Source organism: Hermetia illucens, chromosome 3, assembly GCF_905115235.1.
Source record: "Hermetia illucens chromosome 3, iHerIll2.2.curated.20191125, whole genome shotgun sequence".
NCBI classification, from domain to species: domain Eukaryota; kingdom Metazoa; phylum Arthropoda; class Insecta; order Diptera; family Stratiomyidae; genus Hermetia; species Hermetia illucens.
The window spans coordinates 167,747,679-167,774,599 of NC_051851.1; the positions used below are offsets into that span (position 1 = coordinate 167,747,679).

At 44.3% G+C, this 26,921-nt stretch overlaps 1 protein-coding gene across 4 annotated transcripts in view; it reads left to right on the forward strand.

Annotated features, from left to right (window-relative positions):
• LOC119650968 (very long-chain-fatty-acid--CoA ligase bubblegum) overlaps positions 1 to 26,921 on the forward strand; it is an 81,973-nt gene that overhangs the window by 29,625 nt on the left and 25,427 nt on the right. The window contains exon 1 of one of the 4 annotated variants that reach the window (XM_038054227.1): positions 1,141 to 1,273. The exons of 1 other annotated variant lie outside the window; for it this stretch is intronic. The gene's annotated coding sequence lies outside the window, so the exon portion shown is untranslated. Of the gene's footprint in view, positions 1 to 1,140; positions 1,274 to 2,007; positions 2,241 to 14,399; positions 14,614 to 26,921 lie in introns of those variants that run through there. 2 more of the 4 variants (XM_038054226.1, XM_038054228.1) reach the window with 2 other exon arrangements.

Here is a 26,921-nt window from a genome sequence, read left to right on the forward strand (position 1 = left end):
GATTCCCCAGTCTAGATCCCTAGCGTTTTGTTCATAGTAGGGTCACCTCGTATACCTGAAAAGTCACACATCGCCCTAGAGGAGAGACAGCTCACCTTCAAAGAGGGATAGGTTGGTCTCAGGAAGCTATATTCCGCGTCAGTCTATCTTGCAGTGCATTGGTTGATCCCTCCCACATTCGTTGCTTGTCGCGTTATTTTGGTATACGTATTACTAGGTCTACTGAGATGTCTTGACAATTTTTTAAAGTAGAATAGTTTAATCCCACATTGGGCGCCGTTTTCATAATGCTTGTAAGATGGTCTTCTAATCTTTCTGACTGCGTATCTATAGATTCTATAATTCAAGGCACTTGTGTTTTATCTCAATTCTTCGTGGTAGATATCTGAATTTTGTTTAGCTTTTTGTCCGTGAATAATTGGGGTTGTAGCGTATTAATTCCTTCCTTGAGTGCACCCTCTTAACTATAAAAGGATTGTCATATCTATGCTATTCAGAATTACTCGTATGTAAAGATATTTTTGAGTGCCATTATCTCGTTTTTAGATTTAGTTGGACCAAGCCTATGTTACTGCAGTAAGTACCTCCTCTAAATTCCATATCTAAGGCTTTTTTCTGTGAGTGTCACATAGTCCACTGCGCTCTTTACTTGAGTTCTCAGTCAATAGGTAAACACACAACTCCACCTTCCCACTGGGAAATAAGATAATTGTACATTTTCTGCGACCTTATCAATTAAAACAGCGATATCTAGTGACGGTGTATATCACCTGGGAGAGACCGCGTGTACGAAACGTAATTGCATACATTTTATGGACTCGAGTGTTCATTCATTCATGCCCGTCGTGGTTCTTATTGATTTTGCAAGAGTCCCCACACGCTAGTCTACAGAGTTTCAGATATGGAATGGGTTAGATCGGAGACAACGTTGACTAGTCAAGATACCGGCTTTAGACGCTCTCTCTTACCTGAAGACCATTCGTTTATGGCCAGGTGAGTCAGGTTACCGTGTAAATTCATGTGTATGTATATTTGCATTCACGAACCATTCTCATGCGTGTATAGAAGAATCTGAGTAGATAAATTTACCTGAAAGGAATTGGCAGATGAGTTCGCGATCTTATGAGAACGGCAAAGGTGTAGACAATGATCTTGAAAAGAACTCGCGGATCCAGTTGGTGATTGTGGTCTCAAATAAATATAAGGCCGTGGTGAATGTGATGTCTGATTTCTTGGAAGGCAGCACGCGCGGTTGTACGTTCTAATAGTGAAGGTAATTAATTGCAGTTTGATACTATGAATTAGACGATTTGTCGCGCGATGCTTACTGAGTCAGTAATAGAGTGGAATTGAACGTGGCGGTGTGGGCTGATGTGGTCCCCTTACTAACTTTCCATTCAGATCACAGTGTTTAGCGTACTGTTCTCAAAAGCCGATTTCATTCTACATACGAGGCCGTGGTATTCCGTGGTAGTTTACATTCACCGAAATTCGCCTGAGACGAAAACCCTGACCTCGAGATTCATTCCGTTCTCAGCAATTACCCGGCAATCCACGTATTTGCAATTATTCAACATCACGCGACCCCTATATCCAAAAATCTAATCAGCAGAACATATGGAACCCCATTCGTTGTTCGCTAGTCCCACTGAGTGAATGTGAATTCCGAAGATTTGTCTGGAATGCTAAAAGATACTTTAATTTGCCTAAATTACCCCAATAAAACCCCGACAAAGTGTCTGGTGATACTGCATGTGCTCAGTGCCGCAAGTTTCCTGAACCCGGTCGTTTAATTTATGCACAAGTATCTTGTATCTGTTAAAATCAATCTGTGATGTATGTGATGAATCTTTAATTGCAATTTAAATAATAATCACTTACAAAATTTGTGATTTCTGAGTTGATTCGGAATAGGAAAAGTATCAAAAGCATTCGGGAAAAATCTATTTTTGTATCTTTCCATCTATTTTCATACAATTCCCTCAATTTATTCTGAAAATTGATTTTTCCCGAATGAAAGTGTGTTTACGAGTATACGAGAAGTGGGTCAACAGGTGGTCGAATTCGTCCAATTATTGAGAGCAGTCAATGAAGTGTTTAGTGAAAATCTCTAGATGTTTATGAGGTTGTAAGCCGAGGAGATTCCGATTTTACCAAGAAAATCTTTAATTGATGGACAATAACTAGGGGGTGGCGTGTGGTAGCGGAAATATTGAACAGACCCAATAGCTATTAGTTAGGTGAGTTTTCCATGGAATTAATTATGGAGTATGTTCTAATGATAGATTCTGTTTACAATAAGATAGTTTGGGAGCTCATTTTCATTCATAGCTTTGGTAAGTGGAAATGTGAATGCTATCACGTAGGCTATAAATATCCGATTTCGAATTGAATCTACTTAGTTGGAATTTAAAGTTAAGAAGGTATTGGCTGTGCGATATGGAGAGATTTGTTGCATTTCTCAGAAGACCTAGGGACATGTAGAATTAATTGGCTGTGATTATCTTTATGATTTAGTAGTAGTAGTAGTAGTTTTCCAAGTTTAGTTTAATGATTTTTTTTTTGGGGTAGGCTAAATGAATGCATTTACGCACACATTGTTGGACTCCCGGTTCGGTACGTCGTCGAACTATCAACTAAACGCCTCTCCAGAGAGTTAACTTGGAACCGTTTGTCAAATAACTTGGGGCTAGTCCCTGAACTCTCCCGCCTTGCGGAGTCTTCAAATCAGGGAGTTCCTTTCACCAACGGAAAGGGACAGGAGAAAGGGAACTGTCAGTTCAAGGAACTCCGTGCCATCCGGCTCCTCCATCGGTCGAGCTCTATCTTCTTACCAACGAAAAGAACCCGAACGTAATGGACAACACGGCCTCACCTGTCAGCACTCCTCAGCATTTCTTTGACAATGTTGTCTGGAGAGAGATCCTCTGTGTTTAAATAGAGCTGCTGACGAATCCCAATTCCATCTTCCACAAGAAAAAAAAGTGTGGTGGGCGTCGTCCACAACCCCATTGCAAAACACACAATCCAGAGATCGCGCCTTTTTAATCTTGTGCAGGTAAAACTGAAAACTTCCATGCCCACTTAAAAATTGGGTAAGGAAATAGTCAGTCTCACCATGCTTTCGATTCAGCCACGTCCCTAAATTGCCGATGAGCCGCGCAGTCCATCTACACCTCTAGTTTCATTTTGCCACGAGAGCTGCCACTCGTCTAGAGTGCGTTGTCGTTCTTCACGAGCAACCACCTCCTTTGGCCGATCTCACTTGCGCTTGTATATGGCCTGACGCTCCTTAGCAAGAAGGGCAATGGGGATCACTCCCGCAATCATCATCACAGCCGGTTCAGAGACAGTGCGGTACGCAGACGCCACCCGCAAAGATCCCCGTCTCTGGACTTGCGTGCGACGTTTACGATTTACCTCCTTGTTAAGAGCGTCAGCCCATACCTCTGCGCCGTAGAGCTGGACAGACTGCGTTGAATTCATCAGTAGACGCCTGCTAGACGTAGGACCCCCAATGTTTGCCATTAGCCTACTTAACCCCGAAACTCACGTGCAACCTTATTCGCTGCTGCTTGATTTGCTCAAAAAAGCTCATCTTTGAGTCAAGAGTCAACCCGAGGTACTTTACCGCTGGTTTTGACTCGATTATCGACTCACCGAATGATATGGGACCCAAGGTCGGAATTTTCTCTTCGGTTTTTTCCAGTGCAAGGTTGAAACCATGAGTAGTCATCCATCCGCTTACCCGTCGCATCAATATGCCGAGTGTGCTTTGCGTCTGTTCGACAGTGGGTCCAGCAACAATCGCCGCGACATCATCTGCATAGCGACCAGGGACGACTCTTCTGGCATGTCGAGTTTAAGTAGACCATCATAGTAGACCACAGGGAACGCTACCCCCTGTGCTACCCCCGACGTGACCTCCATCCTCCTTTGACCCTCTAGTGTTTCATAGAGCAGGGAGCAGTTCCTCAGATTGTCCCTCAATATCCGTAAGATATAGTTCGGCACGTGGAAAGTATTGTCTAGAAGTAGTGCCTAGAATGTTTTTCCATCTTACAGAATTAAAGGCGTTTCTGATGCATGACAGCATCAACTGTGTATCTCCCTATTCTAAAACCAGACTGCCGGGGAGATAAATTTGCGGCAGCGCCTATCGCTTCAGCGAATCTAATTCTGATGAGCTCTTCGAGCACTTTTCCAGCAATGTCAAGCATACACAGTGGGCGATACGAAGACGGCAACTCGGGGTCGCCTTTCTCTTTGTGGATTAGCGCAAGCCTCGCCACCTTCCAACGAACAGAGAAAGTGCCCTCTTTGAGGCAAGCATTGAATGCGCCGAGCAGTAGGTCTGGTCGGTGTTGGAATACCAGTTTGTATACCTTTGCTGGTTACCATCGGTTCCTGGGGCCTTCTTGCTTTTCATAGAGAGGACTGCCTGTTCTAACTCTTTTATAGAGAAAAGTGGACAGTCCTGTGCGCTCTGTGCGCAGGGAATAGTGCCCTTACAATGCGGTCCATCTACTCGGCCTTAAATGAACAGAGTTTCCGCAGAGCCCCGATTTTTCGGGTTACCAGTTTGTAATCGAGTCCCCATGACTTCCCATTCACCTCGTTGACTAGATCTTGCCAGCAGCGAGCTTTGCTCTTGTTTATTGCACTGCAGAATCTTCTTTTGGCTGATTTGTATTCCGTCACTATGGTACATTCCTCCTCCCGGTCGCTTAGACGTTGTGTTAAGCGGTGGAGCCTGTGACACTCCTTCCGGAGCTACGCGGTTTCCACTGTCCACCAATCCATAGAAGGTTTGTCCTCCTGGGCATTGAGGCTCCGCAGGCAGTTGTTATCAGGTTCATAACTGAATTTACGACAGTGTCAGCTGCGGCGCCACCGCCCCCAGGAGTACCCTCCACCTATTCTAAGAGTTTCGACAAACTTCTCGGTGTTCACTTTCGCGGCGTTCCGGTCGCTTGCCGAGAACTCTTCCAGAACTCGCCGCCCATCCACCAGCGACACCAGTAATTCCGAGGTGAACGTTACGTCTGGAATGCTTCCCTCGCAGCCCGGGCGCCAGAACGTTAGGGTGGATCCGGTGTTTAGAACTACCAGTCCTCCTCTCGCCGCCATTTCCAGAATTTGCTTCCCTCTGGAGTCTGTGTGAGGCATGCCCCATTCAAGTGCCCTAACATTGAAGTCACCCCCGACCAGGATTCGCCCATCTGTCCCTAAGATAGCGTCCTTCAAAGCATGAAGCCTCCGTCGAAAGTTCGGCATCGTCTCATTCGGCGTAAGATAGACACTAAAAAATGCAGACAAAACCGTCCCCTCGGGGTAAAAACCGTGCCGTCCCAAACCCAGATGTTGCCATGAAACTGGGTCTTTGTTTTGGTATTGCTCACTGATGAGTACTAAATCAGCTTCGGTCTTCGCAGCGAACTGCGCTAGCAACTCGTGAGGGGTTGCACTCCGGTACATATTGATTTTATGATAGAAGTGACTATAGTGGCTATAGTTCTAATATTGACCTTGAGTTTTGAACTCCCCCTAGCCTTTGCCTTTTTTTGCAAGTGGTGTTTTGATCGGCAGCATTTTTATCGTTTTTAAATCTGTATCTTTAAGAAAAAATCTCAATGGTGATTTCCCTTTTGTACTTTTCAACTAAGCCATAGATGTGGATTCTTCGAAAGACTATCTACGGGAACCGCTGACGCCTTTCGTTCGCGTATGAAAGATCCCCGTCTATATGCTCAACAACCATCCTTGCACCCTTAAACCGGTCCCCTCGTGGAATTGCAAATTGCTGTTATCCTTGTATCATCATCACTCTCTATCACTCACCTTTTCTTTTTAGTTATAAGGAGCGGTTTGTGAATGTTTGTTAAAAATGTCACTTCGTCCTGTCATTCGTTTTCGAAACGTTGGTCCTCCGCACCGTGAATATTGCTTGCTCTACGTTTTGTCCCCAATCTGGACAAGTTGGACATGTTGGCAAATCATTCGAAAGCCATCAACTATCCTCAGGGCACATATCCTGTATGACCGTGATACTCGTTTTCTGACTTCTTTGGCCCCTAGTGGTAGGTCAATGGGAGAATCCGTCGAGAACTTCCAGCAACATCGAGCACGTATGCAGACTGGTGTACTTCTCCATGGTTTGAACTAGACTGTGTGAGAGTCCCAGGACATCAAGGGAAGCCGTGAGGGATTTGGGTACAATACTTGCAGCTGATAATATTATGGGAACTACAACCACCAACCAACCACTCGACCCGCCAGATTTCTTTGATTTCTCGAGCCAGTGGCTCATAGTTCACTTTCTTCTCCATGTATGAGGTGGTCCAACGTCCCTAACGCCGAACCGCACATTCTGCACTGGCAGTTCTCCACCGGCTCTTTCATGATGCGCTTTTTATAAGCTCAGGTGCCGTCCTGAATGCCATACATGAATCACTCCGTCTCAGCAAAGTGCTCTCCAGTGCACAGCCATCCAATGAACAAATGCAAATCGACAAATGACTGCCAAAGACAATTCACGATTCACGGCGGAGTTTGGATGATGCATTCGGAATTTGGACATAGTTGTCCGTATTCGCCGCTGGACGTTTTCCAGATCGGTCTTCGTCCACGATAACATTCCGAATGCATCAGCCAGTGAAGGGATAGCGAATACATTCAATGTGCTTATTTTATTCTTCCCCGCGAGATGCAATTTCAGGAAGGAATTCGGACAGCAGAGCATTCTTCAGATCACCAACTCGAGCATGGGTTCTTTGCGGAATTCCTAGGTATTTATGGAAGTTTGTCACAGCTTCGATGTCCGGCATGCGGCTCGTGATTACCTTTGCGGATGGTTTGGTTTCGACATTTGTCTAATCCAAATTCCATCCAAATATCACGGACATGTCCACTATTCGTAACAGACTTTCAGTATCAGCATACTACTTGATGTCTTCTAAGTACATCAAGTGTATCAGCTCGCACTTAGCACGTAGGCCATACTTTTCTGCAAAACCATGTCCTCATCTCATTCAGTAGCCATTGAAGGGGGTTCAGTGTCATGCAAAACCAAAGGAGACGCAAAGAATCCCTCTGGAAAATGCCTCTCTGTATATGGATAGCCGCTGAGGTATTAGCACCCTCAGATGAACGCATTGATAAGATGGTATGCCACCCTTCCATTGCTGTCGCCAAAAACTTTCTTAGTTTCTAATCAGTGCGTGGCTTTCTTAAGACACGGTTTGATTTTGCGACAACAATCAGAACCCCGTTGAAACAAGCACAATGCTACCAGTCTATACTGAGTGCGTGGTTCAGTTTATTCATACTGGTGGATGCAAGATCTATCTAAGTCTCTACTGAACTTTGGAGTACGGTACTCTTGTTGAACCGCAACACCACGTTTGAGGCCAGAAAGTCTCTTGTTCGCTTGAACGTATCCACAGCTCACATAAAACTGGGGGTCAACCACAAACAACCGAGTTGAATTCACATGCACCAGGATTTTACTTGAAACATATGAATTCAGGGGATATCCCGATTCCCATGGTACCAGTATACTCCTGGTAAGGTTTCGTGACCCAAGCTCAGATTAGTTCCCCCTTTTGTTGATCATAGAATTCTAAGGGGCGCCTAAAGTGGAGGCTGGTAACTTGTCAATTTCAATTCTCCTTTTTGTTAACCTAAAGTTGTACATGTTCAAGATAAGGAAGCACTCTTGGTCCTGCCGAACTCACTTTCACAGTTCTGTTAAAACGCTTCCTATCTTTTTCAGAACTGGTTATTGGTTTTTTGTAGAAAATTGTTCCTTGTATTCCTTTTTGTGACCTTCAGACTTTCGATTCGGTTCTTCGCTTCCATTGAACTTTATGCGGAACAGTGACAATGAGAGGCGGGATGGTTATCGAATTCGCTAGAAACATGGAAGATATTTTCCTACTTTCCCTGTACAAGCTCGTGAACAATGTATGTACGACTTTCTATCATTATCATTAGGGTTCTAAGACCCATGTCCGATCTGTGTCTGCTTCCAATTAAAAGGCCTTAATGGTTCGACCTCGTGCCAAAGTCGTATAGTTTCTTCCTCGCTCCCATAAAGATATGACCAACTTTGACTCTTATCACAGGTATTACTTGTTCCATTACTTGTTCTTTCGGAACAAATGACTTGCCTACCGAAACCAGGTAAGTCTAATTTTTTCCGTGACTGGATAGTCATCGCATCACTCAGTGCTTCCAACTGTCTGGTGTTTTATTCTTTAAGAATGAAAGGGTCCTGATTCTGCTTCGACGAAACCGTAGGACAAGTTTCTTAAAAAAGTTGAACCCTGGGTTCCGTGGACCAAAAAATTGGAAAGAAGTTTGTCTTAAATTGTTCTGGTTCGACATCAAGTGCATACGGACTTAGGGCTCTCTAACCCTTGAACAAAAGATTTGGTTCGGTTGGGGTTAGGTTTGAAACGCGGGGTTTTCGTTCACACAAGGCAATCGCTTCCAGTCATGTTACTTACAGAGGCGAGGTGAGACAACTAATAACGGGTTGTCTCTGCCCTGAAGAAAGCCGTGAGTACTTAGCCTTGTGGTTGATTTTGTGACCTTTTCACTTTGCTCTTTTTTTGGGACAAGTTCTTCTTCAAGCCCATTGTCTCCCCTTATTTTTCTAAACGATACGAAATGTTCTGTGGATTACATTACCTCGTTACAGTATGGTCTCGTAATATCATTATTATCACAAAACTTATAGATAGTTTCCTGCTTTTTGAAAAGGTAAACTGCACAATGTATATGCCCTGTTTTGACGAATAAGCTTTGATGTGTCTAGAGGCATTTTTTCTCTTTAGCTTGTCCTTTTGGGAATCATGTTATACATTTTTAATAGCACCATTAGTTAGTCCCATTGACACTTTGATTGCTGGTGCTGGTAATTGATGGTTCTCTCTCTGAACTGGTCTACGTATTCACGAAACCACACGTTGGGTACTGAGCCCAAAAACAGGGTTTCGTGGACCAAAATTTTCTCCGCAGTTATTCTGGTTGGACATCATATGGGTGTCGAGTCAGGACCCTTCAAACTTGCTTTATTCATGCCTAGATATAAACTCAGAAGTTTTCGTCCTCAGTACGATTCATACTCATAAGGAGCGAGCATCGCTTTCGATCGCTCTGCTTCTAGGGCCGAGATAATGCTCCGTCTGACCGGTTATCTTTGCCCTTGAGGAAATCGTAAGCCTTTTACTAGTGGTTAACATTGTGGTCGGCATAAACCTGCCCTCCAAGGTGACCCCGACGACATCAAGAAAAGATGGATGGAATACTCTAAGAAGCTGCTCGACCCAGTGGAAGGGCCAGCGAGAAGTACAGCTTTGACGAACTCGGAAGTTATAAACAACACACCAGTCGAACCTCCTTCTTCTTCTTTTTCTTCAGCCTTTGTCCCGTTCACAAGCGGGGTCGGCTCGTCGTGATCGGCTTCGCAATTTGGCTCTATCGAATGCCTGATCTGGGTGCAATCTCGAGGCTTTCAAATCCCCATCCAGCGTATCAAGCCACCGTTGCTTAGGTCTGCCTTTTGGTCGTTTACCATCGACTTCGATGTTCAGACCAATCTTTTGCAAGTGAATTCTCGTTTGCACGAATTGCGTGACCATACCATCGAAGACGCCTCTCTCGCAACTTTTCCACGATCGGTGCAACCCCATAACGATCACGGATATCCTCATTTCGGATGTGATCTAAACGTGTGGCGCCACTAGTCCAACGTAGCATCTTCGTCTCCATTACCGCAAGACGCCGTTCATTGTCTTTTATGGTCGGCCAACATTGCGGTAAATTTTAGATTTGAGACGTTCGTTGATACGTCGATCACAAAGGACACCAGTTGTGGAACGCCACTTCATCCAGGTTGCGTTAATGCCTGAAGCAATTTCATAACGCAGTTCTCCATTGGCTGGTAGCGTTGACCCGAGGTATTTAAATCGCTCAGTTCTGGGCAGATCACTGCCGCTGACAGTTATTGTGCCTGTTTCATGGGGATCGGTCGTAAAAAATTCAGTTTTGTTTAAATTCAATCTGAGACCGTGTTGCATGAGGCGATCATTCCATTTTTGAACAAGTTGCTCGAGATCATTTTTGCTATCAGATGCTAGGAAAACATCATCTGCATAAAGCAGTGTGTAGGGCGCTGGACGTTGGATATCCCGTGTGACGGTGTCCATAACAAGGACAAAGAGGAGTGGTGAGAGGGCACTTCCTTGATGAACACCAACAGAGACACGAAGCGGTTTTGATACACCCGCCATACTTCGAACTTTACTTTTCGGATCGTGGTAGAGCAATTGAACCCAGCGCACGAGTTCTTCTGGCACGAAGTGTTGTCGTAAAGCATACCAGATGAGTTCGCGTGGTACACGGTCAAACGCTTTCTCTAGATCCAGAAAGGCAATGTAAAGAGGGCGATGCTTCTCACGGTGTTTCTCCATGAGTAACCGCGCAGCGTGTATTGCGTCAGTAGTTTCGCAGTTCTTGACAAATCCGGCTTGATTCACGGTTATTTCAACGATTTCGCGAATACGGTTGTCAAGAATGCGTTCAAAAATCTTCATGGTATGGGAAAGTAACCGGATCGGACGGTAATTTGAACATTCTGCTGGGCTACCTTTCTTTTTCCATATTGGAACAGTGGTACTTTCTTGCCAGTCAGATGGTGTTCTTCCTTCCTGAATAACCCGGTTAAAGAATTCACTGAGCCACAGTGTTGGGTCCCAGCTCTCCGCTTTCCAGAGCTCAGATGCGATGTCCTGTTGCTTTCCCCGATTTCATTTGTTTTATTGCTTCCTCGACTTCAGTTGCGCTGACTGGTGGAACTGCTCCAAATGTCGGCAATGATTGTGGAAGTGGAGGATGAGCAAATTCTTCAGTTGAAATCTGCTCGAAGTATTCTCGCCATCTATCCGTTGTGGCTCGACGGTTGGTAAGCAAAGTACCGTTCTTGTCATTAACACAACAGAAGTGTTCGATATCCTGTGTGCGTTCATCATCGATACAGATTTCTCTCGCCATCCCGAGTGTCCAGTTTATCGTAAAGATTTGTGAAATGGTTCGCTCGGGTGACAGCGACCGCTTTCTTTGCTTCCCGGTTGGCATTCTTATAAATTTGCCAATTAGCAGGCGTTTTATCGTCGAGAAATTTGTGGTAGAGGCGTTTCTTTTCACGGACCTTCATTTCAACATCATCATTCCAAAGCCAAGTATCTCGGTTGATGTACCGCTTACCCGGCTTGGTGACCCCGAGGGTTGCACAGGCCGCTTTGTAGATCGTGTCTTTCATTTGGTTCCATGACTCTTCCACACTCTTCCGATTGATTGGCAATCGTATGAGTGAGACCGTTTCCTCTTTCTTCTCACCAAATCGCCACCATTTAATGCGCGGCGGGCCAGTGCGTTCCTCACGCTGTTTTATCGGTGGCTTAATTCGCAGGACGGCAATCAACGGCCGATGTTGAGGTGCGGTGGTCTCATAGGGAACGACTTTGCAATCAGTGACAGTGGTAAAATGTTGGCGTCTTATGAGAATATAGTCGATTTGCGTTTTATTGTTCCCACTATAAAATGTGGGAAGATGAGACAATCGTTTGATGAACCATGTATTCATAAGTACAAGGTCAAGGATGTCCGCAAAATCGGTTATACGCTCGCCACCCTCATTGCGCGCTCCGAACCCCTTTCCCCCATGGCACCTGTTACCGTCTGCCTTTTCACCCACATGACCATTAAGGTCGCCGGCAATGATTATGTAATCGTCAGCAGGCACGTGACAAGTCTTTTCATCGAGAAGTTGCCAGAAGGCATCTTTCTCGGCATCAGGTCGGCCTATCTGTGGTGCATACGCGGTGAAGAAGTGAATAGTGCGATCAGCTGATGTAATGGTGACCTTCATCAGCCGATCATCAAATCGTTCGACTTCTTTAATGGCATCACGGAAACCCTCTGAGAAGGCAATGCCAACACCATATTGAGTGTGTGGGTTACCAAAATAGAGAAGTTTGTAGCCATTTTTACCGCGTTCCCGTTCAATGTCGCAGCTTTTGGAACCAGACCATCGGGTTTCTTGCAGAGCGCAGATGTCAATGCACCTTTTCCGAAGGGCTCTTGCGAGTTCCTCCGTCTTTCCAGTTAGGGTACCAACATTTAGCGTGCAGACACGTATTTGTTTTGTTCATTGTGTGCGGACTAACTTGCTTACGTCCTGACGCCGTCCATGCGTCAAGAACCCTTGCCCATTTCTCGACAGGACCGGGGCCCGTCCTGCCGCGTCGACTGAGGTGGACGCCCTAGCATTTCTCCGAGGCTTGTGACTCAATCCGATCATCATGTTTGTAACGACATTCTATGCATTTTCTTGGTCGACCTGTCGCGGGGCCTGTCACCAAGAGAGATCAGGTAGGATTTAGCATAGTAGAATAACTCCAACTATACTCTATTTATCTCTTTCCCTGATCTCAGCATTTTATTTTTGTTTTACTGAGGATAGTACAGAGTACGTTGCCTCAAACCCTCCTCCTTTACCTGGGCTTGGGACCAGCATACTATGTTAATAGCATGGCGGAGTTAGTCCTACGAATAATGAAAAGTAGTAATGGAAAAGTACACTCCGAATTTTCAGGACAGTAATACGACCTGTGCTACTGTACGGCTGTGAAGCGGGGATTCTAATGCGTTGGAGAAATCCATCGACATATTTGGACTGGTAATAGATGGAGCTGGTTGGCGAATTAGATACAACCATTAGTTGTACCAGCTCTAGGACGACCTAACAGCATCGGTGATGGTAAAACTACGAAAATTGTGGTGGGTTGGTCAGATAGAATTGATGGACGACAAACGAATATCTCACAGCGAAATCAAAGGTACACACGGAGGACGCCGCCCAGTGGGAAAGCCATGTAAACGCTGGGACGGCTGAGTTGAAGAGGCCAGTAAAAAGCTGCTTAAAGTTTTCAACTGGAGGGCACGATCGAAGGATCAAGATGGCTGGAGGAAGTCTATCCTGGAAAGCAAGGGTCGATTTGGCCTGTCGCGCCATTGAAGAAGGAGAAGAAAATGGGAACTTTGTCAATAATTGGTAGTTGCTTCCAAGTCCGAAATTCCGGTTTTAGAGTCAAAATAAGCGATCAAATTTTGAAAAAAAAGATTCATTGTTCAGTTTGTTGAGTTTGGAAAAAGGATCAGATAATTAAAAAAAAAATTGACAAATCTGATAAGGAGTAGTCAAAATTGGTACTGTAATGCCGATATTTTTATTATTTGATTAAATTCAGAGAATGAAATTCGTAATTTTCCTGTTAAAGAAAATAATTTGACAAAAAAATATCCGTCATGACATATGTCATAGTATAGCAGCTGGGAAGGTGGTAAGGTGGAAACAATTTTTCCGCATTATATTGCAGCTAATATAGGGGATTTGAGATCAGCCAACATACATATGTACATAGATCAACATAATTTTCACATTTCCTTTCTAAAACAGTATTTTTGTTTCTAAAGTGACTTAGACAACCAGTGGTAACAAACATGACTTAGACTATCTAAGCTGACTGAGAATACATCCTAGTTCGTAATGATGTATTTACTGGCGCCAAGGGACATTCTTCAAAAGATCTAATTCTAAAAATCATCTGTTACAATTTATCTCCAAATAGAAATGCAAGTAATCTGCTGTTCGTGTTCAAAGTCAGCTAGCTAGGGCCCCGCTGCACAATCAGTTGACACTCTGTCAAAGGCCATTTTCTCTGACCACGGCAAACCGATTTTGAATCAGCTCCTCACATGTGTTCATACGTGCGCTTTTATATTTTGAATCATCCTTATCTTGACATTGTCATACACTTCTAACACCATTTTCAACCTCGGAGAAAACTCGCCGAGATAATGGCAAAAACACTATTGATTACCAGCTGAGAAAAAACTTCAGCCAGTTGTGGAGGAACCTGAAACGCACCACTTTTTCCAGACACATATTCGAGATAGCTGGCCTTATCACTACCATCGAAGAGTGAAAACTGAACTCAGCTATTTTCAAAGATTTCTTGGGAAATAGAAAAATCAAAATAAATCAGTTCCAGTGGAGTGATTGCTTCCTTTTTGAACCCTGACTAGAAAAAAGTGCATCAGCTGCCTGGTGATAGCGGATGCTGCTCCTACTGATAATGGAGCCGTCTTTCCGTGGCATTTTTTTGAGTGCATCTGTATCAAGTTCATGATAAGGCTCTCGTTGCTACTGCTATCGTCGTAGGTCCCGGTTACGATGGATTGGTTCTCTCCCAATTTTTTGTGGAAAATAATTATTAAATTATGATAATATTGTGATCCGTTACATAACAAGCCGGCGTGATTACGAACTGGCTTATTCTAATCTCAGTTGCAAGAGCGCCTTTAGGCCGTTCGCACAGTACCGTCTTCAGGACCGTGTTTTGTGTTTTCTGTCCTTAGTTTGGAAAATATTTGTTTTAATTTAAAAAAAAAAGTTGTTTTTGAGGAAAAATTGCAATTGTGAGATTTTAAAAAAAATCTTTTTGTGGCATAAATTTGTTTGAAAATTTTGTTATTTATTGAAAGGTAAGTTTGTTTCTTAGTTTTACCGTAGTTAGGTGGAAACTTGAAATAATGAGATAAAAGTGCAACACGTGGAAAAGATGAATGACCAATTATTACAGTTATTTTTGAATGGAACGTCAATGCAGTCCACAGTTTACAAAAGGTTTAACCTCCACAGATTCCTCGAATGTTTTAGTTTTTTATAGACTATCTGAAATATGTGAAAAATATCTAAAATGTACTTAAAATGTTAGTGTCCACTATCACCACGGTTATTTTTATACTAATGTCCCAATGAGGTCAAAGGTGCCCAATATAGGGCAAGTTTCGTTACACCCTTCGGCCCAAAGGTCGCAAAGAGATTTTTTGAAATTCGGTTTTTCAAGATCCTTAGGAAAGTTGAAGTGTTCAGTAGTAAAAGCGGGATATATAGACCAACATAAGTACAAGCTTTTTCAGTTAATCTTTCACATATTTCTTGACCGTAATATTGTTTTTCCAACGGATTCGAAGGCGTAACAGTGTGGCTTTTTGGCTTAACCAGTGATGAAGTTGATGAAGTTGATCGATTTGGTAGTTTTCCAAGATTTACTTCTAAATTGCATATTTTTCGCAGAAGCTTCACTATTCGGAATGATAATAAACAAGTTTCCAAGTTTCCCTTTCCACCCTGTCAGCCAGTACCTATTAATTGCTTTTCTTTATCGCGCTACAGGCTTCTATTTTAGCTGAACTGTGCTTTGTTATTTCGGTGGATATCCCCTTTCATTGGTTTGAAGCGTGATGTGCTGGGCGGGGCTTATGAAGATCCTTCCGTAACTTAGCGATTTCCGCGGTCCATTATAAGGCTTGTTAAAGCTCGGAAGCCTCGCAAGTTGTCGTTATCAAGCTCATAGCTGAATTTAAAATAGTAACAACCTCCCGAAGCTCCACTTGTCCTAGAGGTTTCGACTGACTTCCCAACGTACGTACAAGTTCGCGACGTTCCACGCGCAGGAATAGCGCCGATGTAAGCCGAATCATCCATCACTTTGAATGTATTAATAAGCACTTGCCGGGAGATCTTCCAGAATCGCTTCTACCCTAACGGTTTCGACGCAGTAGTTTCGCCAGGCATGCATCCTTCGCAACCTGAGTGCTGTAATGCTTAGGTGGTGGTGCTCTCGCCGTCATTTCAAGGGTCAGTTTCTCCTGGCATGCCTCATTCACTGCGCTACCATTTCGTACTCTGAATCATGTGGGTCATCCAATTCCATCTTGAAAGCCGTACACCTTCCCAAGCCTGCAATTAGTGCAGCACTCTCACCAGGTGCGTCATAATTCCTGCAGAGAATGCAGCTTTACTTTCTACACTTTGCAAAAAACAAACCTTATTAATATTGTTTCAATGTCTGACTGTCTGTCTGTCTTGTTTTTATGGATGGAGGTGGAAATCTTACAAAGACATTACCGCGCCAAGTTGCAGCAGCGTGTGGGATTCTCACCCACTAAAACCACCCCCACTTTCTCCTTTTTCCTTCCCCGCGGGACCGCCGCAAAGCATTACTTCACGGGGTGGACTGCACTTTAAGCGACCAAGCCTTCCGTTCTTCGCATCCTCCTTGCGCGCTCCGCTCTTCTAAGTTCCTCTTGTATTCTTTTGATTGCGGAGTTCACCGCACACCAGTTTTCCTCCGACTTCAACATTTCCCCGACGATGTTCTTCGGGCTTAGGTTGGTTTTCAGAGAGTCTTTCAGAGAGTCTTCCAGATTCCTCCTTTCTGAGAGAAATCGTGGCCAGTGGAACATAACATCCTCCGGGTTTTCAGGTGTGCAACCACATTCAGGACACAAGGGAGAATCATCCAGCCTGAATTAGTGTGGTCCTGTAATCACCATGTCCTGACAGGAATTGCGTCAGATGGTAGTTAATCTCACCGTGTCGTCGCTGGATCCACTCTTCAATACGAGGATTCAAAGTGTGGGTCCAGCGACCCCTCTGCGAGTCGTCCCACCGTTTCTGCCACTTCTCCAGCGACTCTCGTCTTGCCGCCTTTCGGTATTCTGCATCCTTTTCAGGAGGATTCATTTTCCTTGTCTAGTATAGGCAGCGTGTCTCACTTGCCAGAATGTCTATCGGGATCATTCCCGCAATAACACACGCTGCCGCGGCTAATATTGTTCTGAAGGCGATGTACACCTTTAGCGCCACTAAGCGGTAAGCCATATTTACCCTCCTACGATTACTCCACACGCTGGTGCTTCCTCCCAAACTGGTGCCGCGTATAATAGTGTGGAGCGAACCACTCCGGCCACAAGTAATCTGCGACTGTATCTTGGGCCTCCAATGTTAGGCATCATCCGCGCTAATGATACACTGGTATTTGCCGCTTTCTCACAGGCATAGTCCAGATGTCCCTTGAAATTGATTTTAGCGTCAATCACCACCCCTAGGTATTTGATAACCGGTTTCGACGTGATGACGTGACCACCAAAACTAATATTAACCGTATTCCTCTTCCTACGATCGGTAATCAAGACCGTCTCCGTCTTTTGTTCCGCAAGGTCAAGCTGAACCATCTCCAGCCACGCTTTTATGGCGCTAATGGTTTCACAGCTAGATCATCGGCGAAACCAATTATCGTGGCCTCCTTTGGCACGGGAAGGCCAACGACCCTATTGTACATGACGTTCCACGGGAGAGGACCCGTCATTGAGCCCTGTGGTACTCCTGCGGTGACGGTGTACTGCTTGGATCCCTCGTCCGTGTCGTACCAAAGTGTCCTCTCCGAAAAGTAACTGTTGAGGAGCTTAGTCAAATAACTAGGGACACCCGTTTTAGCCAGTGAACTTTTTATCTACTTCCAGCTTGCGGAATTGAACGCATTTTTGATGTCCAACGTCACCACGGCGCAGCATTTTTTAGCTTCAAAACAACGTCCACTGCGTCGATCGTTGAGTGGGCTTGACGAACTCCAAATTGTCGCTCCGATAGTCCATCCTTATATTCGATGATAGGGAGCAGTCTATTGTAGATGACCCTTTCGAGCATCTTTCCTGCCGTGTCGATAAGGCAAATTGGTCGGTATGATGATGGGTGTCCTGGTGCTTATTCGGCTTTGGGAGAAAAACTAGTTTTTGCCTCTTTCACCAGTCGGGGAAACTCCTTCTATCATGCATGTTTCAAACACGGTGATAAAACAGTCGGGTGTGGTCTTAACAGCGAGTTTAAGGGCTCTATTGGGAACAGCATCCAGACCGGGTGCTTTGTTATCTCCAATTCTCCGGAAAATTTGCGTAAGTTCCTACTCAGTTACGCAGGTATGGTCCAATGCTTGTTTGTGTTGTTTGCGCTCCCCTTTATCCAGGGGGAAGAGCGCCATCACGATATCGAGCAGAAGATGCGGGCAGGTCAATTGTGTCTGTCTGTCTGTCTGTTACAGGAACTTTTCTCAGAAACGGCTATACCGATTGACACGAATTTGGGTGTGAAGATGGGCCCTGTGGGCCCCCACACATGCAGTGAGTGATATCCTCCTATGTTGAGATTTAGGGAGCCCCCATACATGTATTATAAAAGGGGGGTGTACAAATTTTTTCACCAAATATAGTCATGTGGGGTATCAAATGAAAGGTCTCGACTAGTACTTTTCGACGCCAGTCTTAGTTTTAAGATTTATCAGAAAGGCGGGGAGTGGGAGGGGTGGAAAGTGGTTATTTCTCTCAGAAACCACCCAACCGAAAAACCTGAAAAAATCACGCAGCTGCCTCTAGATGGTGCTCAGGCCTCAAAATACTCTCCATATTGATATCGGTTCAAATTAAGTTAATAATAGTATATTACCATATTTTTGGGAAAAGTGAGCAAAACCCCCCCTTAAGTTTATCTCAGAGTTGGTAGTAATATAAACTATAATATGAAGCATATTATCTCCAAGCTTGATCAAAATCATACTATCAGTAACAAAGTTACAGTAGCTCAAAGTTGTCTTTATCGTGTAAATTTACAACCCGAAGTACTAAATCTGACATGCTAAATGCATATTCTTAACGGGCTACAAATGGGATAGTTCTACACTCAAATATACTCACACAAGAAGCAAACAAAACCTTTCATACCTGAAGAGCCCAGCTTCCGGTTTCCCGACTTGTTCTGTAAGGCAGTCACCACAAAATCAGAGCATTGTCAGTAGTCCCTTCAACGCTTCACAAAACGTACCCTTGTTGGTTGTCTTCAAACACAATTCAACGAGAATTCCGCCAGGTTTGTTTTCCGTATGGAAACCATGTTCGCTCCATTGTCTTCAAGCTTGACCTCAAAAGTGATCTGCCAAGGACTTCCGCAAAAGTCTTGTCCTCTGGTATTTTAATGGGCAAAACAGGCGATCTAGTCTGGTTTGGTTTCTTCAGCTTTTCTTTTGTTGCTCCTCCATGAGTATCCGCCTTGATTTTAGGCCGGCGGTATTTTTCCCTGTGGCGATTGTTTCTTCCTGTGTTTTTTCGTCCTTTGAATATCCTGGAAAATAGCTGGACGAAGTGCCCTTCAAGGTGGGTCGTAATATTTTCACTTCTTCTTCTTATGCTCTGCAACAGACTATTTCCAGTCTATTTGAAACTCACAGTGCTCAAAGCGCTCAAAGTGCTTCAGGTTTTTGCGCATCTCCTATGCTATTCATGTACACTTCTAGAGATAAATGTGGTTCAATAGCTCTTCCAGTTTCACTGGCTCATTTTTTTCGCTTTTACTGGGTTTTCAGTCTTGACGAAAGATGCAGGCTGTGTGTACATCACAACTGCTACGCATTTTCAAATAAACCATTTCTATTCGGCTCTGGTAGGCAATCTCTTCTAAACTTCTTCCGGAAAGAGGACTCTTAAGTACTGGCAGTCCCATTGCTTTGGCAGACTTAGTTTGTACCTTCGCTGGGACTGTGGTGAGCTACGCATTTTCATATTTCACTCAAGGTACTCAAGTCTGCCTCCTCCCTTGCTGTCTTCTCCGTTTGGGATTTTTTATTCTCCATGGAATTTATACTAGCCTCTATGTTCAAAGGATCAGCCCGTAATATTTAGAAAGGCGTGTAACATTGAGGATGAGCACTTTATCCTAGTTGTCACAAACTGACTCTGGAAATCACGGGGAAGCCAGTAGTCACTTGAGGTCACCTGATATATCTATACCTATCGAATGAACACAATCCGACTAGGATCTGGAAGGGGTTTACTACTATTAATGCTACACGCCAAAACTACTACCTCGGCAGAATTGGATTTGCATCACCATATGAATGAAACACCTCGAAGACATCACTTTCAGTATCGTAAATGGCCCTAAGGGGATTTCATTAGTTCAAAAGTGTCTGAAGCGAACCTACTATATACCTTGGGAATCAGTTCTTCTTCTTTTTTTTCAGCCTTTTCTCTGTTCACATGCGGGGTCGGCTCATCGTGATCAGTTTCGCCATTTGGCTCTATCGAATGCCTGATATGGTGCAATCTTGAGGCTTTTAAATCCCCATCCAGCGTATTAAGCCACCGTTGTTTCGGCCTTTCTTTTGGTCGTTTACCATCGACTTCGATGTTCAGACCAATCTTGGCAAGTGAATTCTTGTTAGCACGAATTACATGACCATACCATCGAAGACGCCTCTCTCGCAACTTTTCCACAATCGGTGCAATCCCATAACGATCGCGGATATCCTCATTTCACTCACTCAATGAAACTCCTCCAATGAAACATCTTCGTCTCTATTACCGCAAGACGCCGTTCATCGTCTTTTATAGTCAGCCAACCCTCAGAACCATAGATAGCAACAGGACGGACGACATCGCGGTTAATTTTAGATTTGACACGTTCGGTGATACGTCGATCACAAAGAACACCAGTTGTCGAACCATACTTCAACCAAGTTGCATTAATGCGTGATCCATTGGCTGGTTGGCATTCTTATAAATTTGCCAATTGGTCAGCGTTTTATCGTCGAGAAATTTGTGGTAGAGGCGTTTCTTTTCACGGACCTTCATTTTAACATCGTCATTCCAAAGTCAAGTGTCTTGGTTGATGTACCGCTTACACGGCTGGGTTTGATCGCCTTTTTGCGAGGACTCGCCGCCTCAACAAAGCAGCGTCTCATGCTTTCGTTTTGCGTCCCATCACTTGCTCTCCTTTTTCTGTAGCCACACCACCGGGATTTTCGCCTCCCAATAGCATCTTTATGAATGTATCCTCTTCAAACTTTTTCATGGACCAGTCCTGGTTTCTAGCTCCGTGGGAACGCACATCGCCGCATGCTCATATTCGATCTGAAGGAAAATTGCTTGGTGGTCGCTGGGAGTATAATGCTCACTGACAACCCATGTCATTCTCCTCGCCAATGTGGTACTCACTTATGTCAGATCGACTATTGAACCCGACCCTGTTTCACGAAAAGTGGAAATATAATATTTCCCGTATTGGCAAACACCGAGTTTAGCTCCGCGAAAGCGTCGAGCAGGATACGGTCCCTGGTGTTCGTAGTGCGACTGCCTCAATCCACGGCCCACGCATTGAAATTATCCGCTATGATCTTGAGGTTTCGACTTCTTGCATCCGAGACCACGAATTCTGCAATCATCGCGCATAGCAACTATATATCATATGTAGATGCCAGCTATTTTTGCCCTGACGAATCCAACTGGGAACTCTATCACTTCTTGAAAGGTTTAATTTCCACACGCATATATTGCTGCCTTGCAAGTTACATGTGTAGTCCAGACACCACTCTTATTAATGCGGTAAGGCTCGCTGATTATGGCAGCTCCGATTCCCTTCACATAGACGGTTTGCGAGAGAAGGCCTTGCGCTGCCTCGCAATAGTTGAGGTTGATTTGCATCAACCTATTTACTTTACTTTTACTGCATTCAAGGCTCTCCTAAACACTGGGCATCTGCTGCTGTCTGCAACGTGCCGATCGTCGACGCCCTTTTCCTCCTTGCAAAGCATACATTTTGGCTTAGCCTTGCGCTCCCCTGATCTTCTCCCCCACATTTTCTGCAAGTTTTTGACCTGTCACAGTCGCCGGTCCATTTCGCCGCTATGTAGCAAAATTCCAGGCATCTAAAGCAGCGCTTGAGGGACACCTGCTCCCTGAATCGGCAAGCGGCCCAACCTATTTTTACTTTACCAGCCGTCAACAGTTTGGACGCTGCTTCAGCTGGTAAGCTTATAGTTGCCGTTTCCGTGCCTCCGTATGCCTTCCTCAGTCCTCTGATTGCGGAATCTTCTTAGCCAAGTGGTCCGACCTGCTTTTCTTAGGAGTCGTGTGTATCCTCCTTGGTTGCGATTTCATCAATGTCCTTACATTGTATAACAATCTCCTGCTTTCTGGTCCGCACTTGTGCTTCTTCTCCACCTTGGGGAGGAAATTTTTCAACCCTTTTGCCCAGAGACTTCTTCAGCTCCAGCATCAAATTTCCTTTTTGGGAGCATCTGATTTATCTGACGTTTTCCCAAGGTCGATGAGCTCTGGATCGGATTTGAACTTCCTGCGGATATCGGCGAAAGTTGTATGACTACCTTTTTTGGGGACGATAATTAATTCGGGTCGTAATCTCCTTTGATGTGTCGCACTTTTCTTTACGCCAACCTTGCTCCATGCTTCCTTGGTTCCTTTTTGGGGCTTTACCTCTCTTGGGTCGATTGGAGCCGGCGCTGCAGTTTCCTCGATTTTGGTAACTTTGCTTGCCTTCCCCTTTGCCGGTGAAAGACCTTTTTGTCTATGCGCGTTCTGCGAGGATCCGGAAGAATCGTTCGCGCCCTCTTTACTCATCTTTCCAAACTTACTGCCCTTTGGATTTTGAGGAGGTATCACTTGTGTTGCCTGGGTGACGCATGATTTCTTCGAGGACCATGTTTTTGATGACCTGGTGCATATTGTGTTTGCCCTTTATGAATTCGGACAACTCTACTATTTTTCCTCCGAGTAAGGCAAACGATGATTCGTCCGTATTTTAGCACTGCTCCTCTGCTTGGTTTTCCCACCGGGCACTTTCGTATTTCGTAGCCTTCCGGGAGCTTCCCCGATTTCCTTCTTTCATGAACTTTGATTTCGGCGGAGATTGCAGGATCGTCGAGCTTCTTCTAAATGGATGAAATACTAATTCCTGCGACATGTTCCGGCCAGGTGTAGTCACCCCCATTTTGGGCTAATGAATGACTAGTTTGTGGGTCATTTTTCCGTGTTTTTTGAACAGGCGTTCTTGGGAGCGATATACTCCTTTTAAATGCCTCTTTTTGCAGGCTAGTTGTAGTATTCGATGCAACGGTGGACAAGCAATCCACCACCGAGGCACTGCAGTCGAGGATTATCGACGGCCGGGAGCCTGCTTGCCCACTCCCAAAAGCCACTGGTACTGAGGTTCTGAGTCCCTGCATCGTAAATTTTTCTCTCCTTTCTTCTTTCATATTGGTTTCTTTTTCTGGGTGTCCTTGCCATAGTCATTTTTGTCCACGGATGGGTGTTTTTCGCCCACCTACCCGACCTGCGCATAAACATGCCATGCACGCACACCTCCAAATGTGTCCATGTGCATATTCCTACGCATCCGCCGAGCATTCCCTTATCCGAACCTAGGGGCGAGGAGGGGGGGGGGATCTGGAAACTGCGCATAGGTCTGTCTGTCCCTTTTTTAAGGAGGTGGAAATCTTCAAAAGACACTGTTCTGATCATGCCAGGTTGTGGGATTCTTACCAACTAACACCAACCTCGAGTCCCCTCTTCCCCATGGCACCACCTTTAGGTATTATACCACGGGGCGGAGTTAGCTTAATATAGCTAGGTCTCCTTCCATCTACCCTCGCCTTTCTTACTTCTTTTGCTTTTCGCAGTTTATCCTGGATTACTGCGAACATGGAATTGATCGCATTCCAGTCCTCCTGGCAACCTACCATTCTCCGGGCAAAAATTTCCGGTGATAGCATTTTACCTAGAATTTCCTCTTCGCTCCTCCTTTCTTCCACGACAACTAGGGCATTGGAAGAATACGTACCCTGAGTTCTCTGGGACCCCGCCGCAGTTTGGACAATTAGATGAGGTGTCCAATTTAAACCTGTACAGGTATTGACGGTATCCTCCATGGCCGGCGAGAAACTGGGTGAAATCATAATTGATCTCCCCACGCTTTCTCTCCAGCCACTCTCAAATGGAAGGGATCAACCTGTAAGTCCAACGACCCTTTTCTGACTGGTCCCATTGCTGTTGCCATCTGCTTATGAATCTCTCTCTTTCGGCTTTTTCACCTGCGATAAGGGAGAGATGGACTTGGTGTTATAAATGTTCATCATTTCGGATGCCAGGATGTCAATCGACATCATTCCCGAGATGACGAACGCTGCATCATCTGAGACGGTCCTGAAGGCAAAACACACCCCTAAGGATGTTCTCCTGTAAACCGTGTTCAGGTCTCAGGTCTGTCTGTATGTCAAACGCATTCTTCTCGGAAACGGTTGGAGAGATTGATACGAAATTGGTGGAAAGGTGGGAACTGTGAACGCACACGTTTACAGCGAACTACACCCTTCTACGTCGAATTTAAGGGGAGGTACATGCAAAAGGGGGGTGTAAAGTTTTTCTTCAGCAAATATAGTCATGTGGGATATCAAATGAAAGGTCTCAGTTAGTACTTTCCGAAGTCTGTTTTACTTTTGACATTTGTTGAAAAGGTAGGCAGTGCGGGGGGGGGGGGGGGGTCGACAGTGATCATTTCTTTCACGGACCCATTCTCAGAAGCTATTCAACCGAAAAATCTAAAAATAATCAAGAGACTGGCACTATAGGCTATAGGCTGCAGAATACCCTCCTTACCGATATCTGTTCAAATAAGTTCCAGCTTCCAGTTTCCCGACTTTAATTGCCAAGAAAATATCCCCAGCTTTTTGGCGGATAGACTGACCATCACTCCTTTTTCTAAAAAAAATCGAGTGGTGGATCAGGTTTTCAGTAGTCAGAATGGGGAAGAAAAGGAGAAGGTCCTGTATTCCATGTACGGTTTCTTCAGGGTGGCAAAGATTGAGCAGTAATTATTAATCCGGACCGTCCTCGTATCAAACTTTCTAATTTTTCCACTTTCAAGATGATTCACAGTTTCCGTTATTACGATTAATAGAACAATTTAATTTGTTCCAGTTATTCTACTATATTTTAAGATGATTTCCAAGTATCACTTCTAGATAAGCCTCGGAAAAAATACAATCCTAATCTTCCGTAGGGTCAAGTTCATTCATCACAAATCAGATGTGGGATGATAGGAAACATCTAATTTAACCGTGGGATCATATTTCTTACTTTAGTATTCTGCGTAGTACTTGAGAACTAATATCTCATGGTCCTTATTATCTTATCAGCAAATATTAATTGGAAATTATTTCCTTTTTATCTGGTATTTTCCCTTACCTAGTGTAATATTTGGATATCCATTTACGTATGTATGTACTCGTTATCCTTGACATGTGTGACTCTGGTAATGAATTACATATTGTACAAATCGATTCGCTGCGTGTTGATATTCAGGAATCTATATGTTTGCACGAGTGTATCTTTACGATTGTATTGATAGCAATTTAGTCATTGATTGCTTCCTAATGAATTATTGGTTGAGTCGTTCCAATTAATAAGTCGGGATGTTTTGTTGGCTAACTAAACGTGATAGGGGTTGGATGAGGTGTACTGATAGCGGGTGTCGATTTAGTATGTATTGCTTATCTTGATATGTTGGAATCAGTTTGATTTTGACTACTTGAATGGTTTATTAAGTTCTTAGATGTGTCATTTAAGGAGACATTGTTCGGGGAGGACCAGTAATTTAATCATTAAGATGATTGAGGGAGACAAAGTTAAGGAATCGTTTGTGGAGTTCCAGAGTTATCTTCGATACTTTCTATATTATGAATATAGATATCTAGAATTGGTAATAATTTTTCATGAGATGAATCTCCACTTACGACTCCATTCGGCTTTTTTATGATGATGCCAAAGCTCAGAGGATGTTCTTTGCTGTTATAAAGCAATAGCACAGCCTTGGCGAGGAGGAAGGAAGTTAAGGGTTGGAATAGGGAAGGAGTTGAGCATGAAGGAAGTGCTTAAGCATCTGTATGTTACTGTTAGACGGGAAGACATAAGATGGTAGTCTGCTCCACATTCGTATATTTCGAGATAAGAAGGATTCCCGGTATTTCACAGTGCGACTAGCACTGATCCTTAAGAGTATGGGGATGGGAGCGGTTACTTAGCAGGGTGTCGCATTTGGGAGAGGCTCTACAAGGGATATGACCTGATGTTTCCTAAGAGGAGTGATCGTTATAATAACGGTAGAGGAGAGAAAGACATCCAAAATTTCGTCTGGACTCAAGGGGCTCAACTGGTGATGTAATGATCACATCACCGGTGAGTTTAAAAACTCTTCGATGAACTTTATCAAGAGGAGGTGAGGAGGGGAATCATATAGTTTATTCGAAATGAGACAGCATTAGGTTTTAGGACACGATTTGCTTTGTCCCAAGCAATGATAGACAAAATGTCCTCATTCAATGACTCAAACATGCGCTCCCGGTTGACACGCAATGTACTACGACGAGGGTCACCCAACGAATCAAACAAATACGCGAATTCAAGGGTGCCGTCATCAGTAAAGCTGCGAATTGGACTGAAAGTGCTACTTAAGAGGTTATTAATGAAGATGAGAAAGAGGGTGGACAGACCAATACCTTGAGGTACCCCGGAATTGTGGGTATGAGGCTCTGATTCAACACCTTCCAATACAACTCCAATGGAACGGTCATTTAGGAAGCTTTCAATCCGCTTCACGAGCTTGTTATTAAGACCAAATGCGCGAAGTTTGGCTAGGAGGGCAGGGTGCCATACTCTGTCAAACGGCTTGGAAATACCAAGGGCAACAACTTTGGCCTTGCCGTGATCATGAAGACAATGATTCCATTTTTCCGTGAGAAGTGTCATCAAGTCACCGGTCGAGGGCATAGAACGAAATCCGTATTGGTTGTCATTGAAAAGGTGGTTTGAGTCAAGATAAGTCATTAATTTAGAGTTGATAAGTTTTTCAAAAACTTTTGACAGAATTGAAGTTAATGCTATTGGTCGGTAGTTAGAGGGATCACAAGCCTCTCCTTTCTTAGAACATGAACAATTTTCCAACCCGGTAGAAAGGTACCCTGAGCGCAAGACGGGTGAAATATAAGTTTAATAAGTATTCTCTCTTTAGAAAGTTTATTTACAATTCATGCCATTGCATACAAAAAAATATTTCCTTCTGTTGAGCGTTTATTCGTCATGAGAAGTCATAGGTTTTTGGACGGTCC